Source organism: Solanum verrucosum, unplaced genomic scaffold (assembly GCF_900185275.1).
Source record: "Solanum verrucosum unplaced genomic scaffold, falcon-dt-bn FXZP01000942.1, whole genome shotgun sequence".
NCBI classification, from domain to species: domain Eukaryota; kingdom Viridiplantae; phylum Streptophyta; class Magnoliopsida; order Solanales; family Solanaceae; genus Solanum; species Solanum verrucosum.
The window spans coordinates 1-5,396 of record NW_026020103.1 but is presented as its reverse complement, the minus strand read 5'-3'; the positions used below and the strand labels follow the sequence as shown (position 1 = coordinate 5,396).

General features: G+C 39.2%; 1 pseudogene; it reads right to left on the bottom strand.

Moving 5' to 3' along the window:
• Positions 1-1,018: 1,018 nt before the first annotated feature.
• Positions 1,019-5,393, bottom strand: LOC125825082 (uncharacterized; annotated as a pseudogene).
• Between the last annotated feature and the right edge of the window lie 3 nt (positions 5,394-5,396).

Sequence of the window (5,396 nt, the reverse complement as noted above, 5' to 3'; positions counted from 1 at the left end):
AATTTCAAACTTTTATTCGCCTTATGAGGTCCACGAGGGTTTTTGCCACTAAAACTCTTTCACTTTGAATCCTTCAACTCACATTCGCCTCATGGTGCCCGTTAGGGTTTTCACCAGTAAAACTCTCTCATTTTTATTTCTCTCAACTCACATTCTTCTTATGATGCCCAATTAGGGTTTTCACCAATAAAACTCTCTCATTTTTTTATTTATTTTTTATTTTTATTTTTTTCACAGCTCACCTTCGCCTTATGATGCCGAGTTAGGGTTTTCACCAATAAGACTCTCTCATTTTTGTTTCTCCCAACTCACATTTGCCTTATGATGCCCAGTTAGGGTTTTCAACAATAAGACTCTCTCATTTTTGTTTCTCTCAACTTGCATTCGTCTTATGACGCCCAGTTAGGGTTTTCACCAATAAGACTCTCTCATTTTTGTTTCTCTCAACTCGCATTCGCCTTATGATGCCCGGTTAGGGTTTTCACCGATAAGACTCTCTCATGGTTTCATCATTTGTACCCTTAACATACTTACTCTTGACACTTCAAAGGTTGATCCAAAGGTCTTTATCCAACTTTTGTACAAGGTTAGAAAGAAATGATAAGATGAAGTCTCAAATACGACTTTAAATGATGGGATCAACTTTAGCTTTGGGATAGAAAGAATAAAAATAAAAAATAAAAAATAAAAATGACCTTTGCCCCAGTTTTTTACAAATATGGAATTTTGGATTTTTTGTTTGGTTAGACCGAACCCAACAACAGGGTTGCCTACGTATCTTGTTGAAACAAGAATCAGGTCAAACGTAGTTCATGATGATTGATTTTCTTCTTCTTTTTTTTTTTTTTTTTTTTTTTGGAAGAGCCAAGAAAGCACAAGAACCAAGAAAGTAAATTAACTCTCAACAAGGGTGACAACATATGAATTAATACTTAGACACAAAACCAAAAATTTCTATTACATCAACCTTTGAAATGTCAAGTCCAAACATAAGGGTTTCTAATATCGAAAAATCACATCATATATAATATCTCTTCACAGCATCAGCATTGATGACCATTTCTGTCATTTTGCCTTCTATATCTGCTAAGTAAAGAGCACCATTGGATAATACTTTCTTTACAATGAATGGTCCTTTCCAATTTGGAGAAAATTTGCCTTTGACTTCAGCCTGGTGTGGCAGAATACGTCCCAACACTAATTGACCCTCTTCAAAACGTCTGGGACGCACCTTTTTGTTGTATGCTCGTGCCATTCTTTTCTGGTACAATTGTCCATGGCATACTGATGTCATTCGCTTCTCATCAATCAAACCTAATTGCTCCAAACGTGTTCTGACCCACTCATCGTCATCAATTCCAGCCTCTACAACAATTCGCAAGGATGGAATCTCAACCTCTGCAGGTATAACTGCCTCAGTCCCATATACCAGTGAATAGGGGGTGGCACCCACTGACGTACGAACTATAGTGCGATAACCCAACAAAGAAAAATGCAACTTTTCATGCCATTGTCGAGAATTTGCACCATTTTATGAAGTATCTTTTTAATATTTTTGTTGGCAGCTTCTACAGCCCCATTTGCTTTTGGGCGATAAGGAGTCGAATTTCGATGTTCAATCTTAAATTGATGGCATACCTCTTGCAGTAAGTGACTGTTGAGATTTGCAGCATTATCGGTAACAATTGCCTTTGGAATACCAAATCGACAGATGATGTTGAAATGAATGAAATCCACCACAACCTTCTTGGTCAGTGACTTGAAAGTTACTGCTTCCACCCACTTTGTAAAGTAATCAATGGCCACCAGGATGAACCTATGACCATTCGATGCTTTTGGTTCTATTGGTCCAATCACATCCATTCCCCATGCCACGAAAGGCCATGGAGTAGACATCGCATGCAACTCGGAGGGAGGAGAATGTATCAAATCACCGTGTATTTGACATTCATGACATTTACGAACAAACCGTATAGAATCCCGCTCCATGGTGAGCCAATAATAACCTGCCCCAAGTATCTTCTTTGCCAGAACACATCCATTCATGTGAGGTCCACAAACTCCTGAGTGTACTTCAATCATGATTGTTGAAGCCTCTTTAGCATTTACACATCTTAGAAGACCCAAATCAGGTGTTTTCTTGTACAATATGCCTCCGCTTAAGAAAAAACCGCTAGCTAGTCGCCGAATAGTCTTGTTTTGATTACTAGTGGCATTAGTAGGACATTCTCCGGACTGAAATATGTTTTAATATCATGGAACCAAGGTTTACCGTCAAATTCTTCCTCCACCAAGTTGCAATAAGCATGTTGATCACGAATCTGTATGTACAAAGGATTGATATGAGCTTCGTCAGGATGTTGAAGCATCGGAGATAAAGTTGCCAATGCATCAGCAATCTCATTATGAACTCTAGAAATGTGTCTAAACTTTATTGACACAAACTATCAACAAAGATCTTGTAAACAATGTTGATATGGTATGAGCTTTGGGTCACGAGTCTCCCATTCTCCTTGGATTTGATGGACCAGTAAGTCTGAGTCTCCTAGCACTAGCAACTCTTGGATGCCCATGTCAGCAGCTAACCTCAAACCCAAGATGCAAGCCTCATACTCTACATATTATTGGTACAATAGAATCTAAGTTGGGCTGTTATAGGGAAATATTCCCCTAATTCAGACATAAGAACTGCTCCTATCCAACTCCCTTCTTGTTAGCAGCACCGTCAAAGAACAACTTCCATCCTTGATCCTTATTATGAATAACTTCATCGATACATGATACCTCTTCGTCTGAAAGTAGGTCTTAAGTGGTTCATATTCATCATCAATAGGGTTCTCTGCCAAGTGATCTACCAAGGCTTGAGCCTTCATTGCGGTCCGCGTCACATAGATAATGTCAAACTCTGTGAGTAATATTTGCCATTTCGCAAGCCTGCCCGTGGGCATGGGCTTTTGAAAAATGTATTTTAACGGATCCATACGAGAAATGAGATAAGTAGTATAAGATGAAAGATAGTGCTTCAACTTCTGTGCTACCCAAGTTAGGGCACAACACGTTCTTTCAGAAGGGTGTACTTCGATTCATAAACGGTAAATTTCTTGCTGAGGTAATAAATGGCCCGCTCTTTCTTCCCAGTGCCATCATGTTGGCCCAATACACATCCAAAAGAATTATCCAGTACTGACATATATAATATCAATGGTCTGCCCGGCTCGGGAGGAACCAACACAGGGGGATTCGATAAGTAATTCTTAATCCTTTCAAAAGCTCTCGACATTCTTCGGTCTATTCGACTGTGGCATTCTTTTTTAATAACTTAAAAATGGGCTCGCAAGTTGTTGTGAGTTGAGCAATGAATCTACTGATGTAGTTTAACCTTCCTAGAAGGCTCATAACCTCAGTTTTATTCTTTGGAGGTGGCAGTTCCTGAATGGCTTTTATTTTTGAAGGATCTAACTCGATACCTCGTCGACTGACTATAAACCCCAAAAGCTTTCCTGACGGTACTCCAAATACACATTTTGCAGGATTAAGCTTGAGATTATACCTGCGAAGCCTTTCGAAGAATCTTCTTAAGTCTTGCACATGATTTGACTGCTTTTTTTGATTTAATGATCACATCATCCACATAAACGTCGATTTCTTTATGCATCATTTCATGAAACATTGTTGTCATTGCCCTCATATAAGTTGCACCCGCATTTTTTAACCCAAAAGGCATAAGGTGATAACAATATGTACCCCATGGAGTGATAAACGACGTTTTTTCTGCATCTTCATCATCCATAATAATCTGATGGTAACCCGCAAGCAATTCACAAAAGATGCAATCTCATGTTTAGCACAATTATCCAACAAAATATGAATGTTGGGCAAAGGAAAATCATCTTTTTGGACTTGCTTTGTTCAAATCACGATAATCAACACACATTCGAACTTTGCCGTCTTTCTTAGGGACAGGTACGATGTTGGCTAACCGAGAAAGGATATTGAGCGACTCGAATGACTTTGGCCTCAAGTTGCTTTGTGATTTCCTCTTTAATTATTACACTCATGTCAGTTTTAAGCTTTCTCAACTTTTGCTTTACTGGAGGGAACTTAGGATCAATCGGCAACTTGTGAACCACCATGTTAGTGCTTAATCCAGGCATGTCATCATAAGATGACGTAAAAACATCCTTGTAATCAAATAGAGCCTGGATTATATCCTCTTTTTGATGTCGAGCATGTACGTTTATCTTAGTCTCTTTAATATTTTCATGATCCCTAAATTTCGTCTCAGTTTCACTCATGTTTGAGGTTTGATTTATTCTCAAAAGATTTGAAATCCCTGCTTACTTTCTTCAAATACTTCGTCTTCATCATATTCGATTTCTTGACTTATTATTTCAGGATTAGGTCGAAGATTAGATTGGATTTTAAGATCCGGTGAAAAATTCTGCATGCATGTCATATCACTAGAATCGGCATAGAAAGAACTGTATAGAAGAAAACAAAATAAATATATTAGACTGAAATAAAAACACAATTACATCCTATTGAAAAGGAAAATAGAGAGTTTGAAATAAAACGACGAGACAAAATCCGAATTACAACCCTTGAATAAATCGGATGACAAAAAGAAAAACAAGACAGACTACCAAGACTCATTCTTAATGGGGAGAGGAGTGGCCTCCCAATTGTTCAGCTGGACATCAGGACCAATGAATTGCACATCTCTGTCGCTAGTGCCTTCTCCGAGTTCAATCATATCAGCCTCGACAAATAAATCTTGAAAATAGTTGATCAATTCTTCGTGAACCTCCAGCACTGGCTCTGGGAGTGGTGACTCAGAAGATTCTGTTGTGCGGGCTTTGAGGAAAGATTTGTATATGGGTGGTATAGGCTTGGTAAGTGACCATACATCTCTCTTCTGCTTCTTGGCCTTCATTTTGTCCTCGACTCTAGGCTTGTATCCTAAGCCAAAAGTACCAGACTCTTTCGTGGACTCACCGGATAAGCTCTCCCTTGCAAGAAGATCCCCAAGCCTTTACCTGGTTCAAACCCATGCTTCAGCATTTCATTTACCATCATCACGGATGCCATGGGCAGTTGTGGTTTTGAAATGAGATTCCCCTCGAGGATATGCTCAACAACCACTACCTCAAAAGCTTGATAAACCAATGCCTCATTCTCATTATTTGCCTTGATAAAAGGGAGGGAAGAGTCTTTGTAGACTGACAGATCCCCCTCACCATGAACAATCACTTCTTGTCGATCGTATTCAAACTTAACCATTTGATGCAACGTAGAGGGGACTGCCCCAGCCTATGCACCCATGGTCTTCCCAACAATAGATTGTAGGATGCATTGATATTCAGCACTTGAAAATTCACGGTGAAATCGACAGGCCC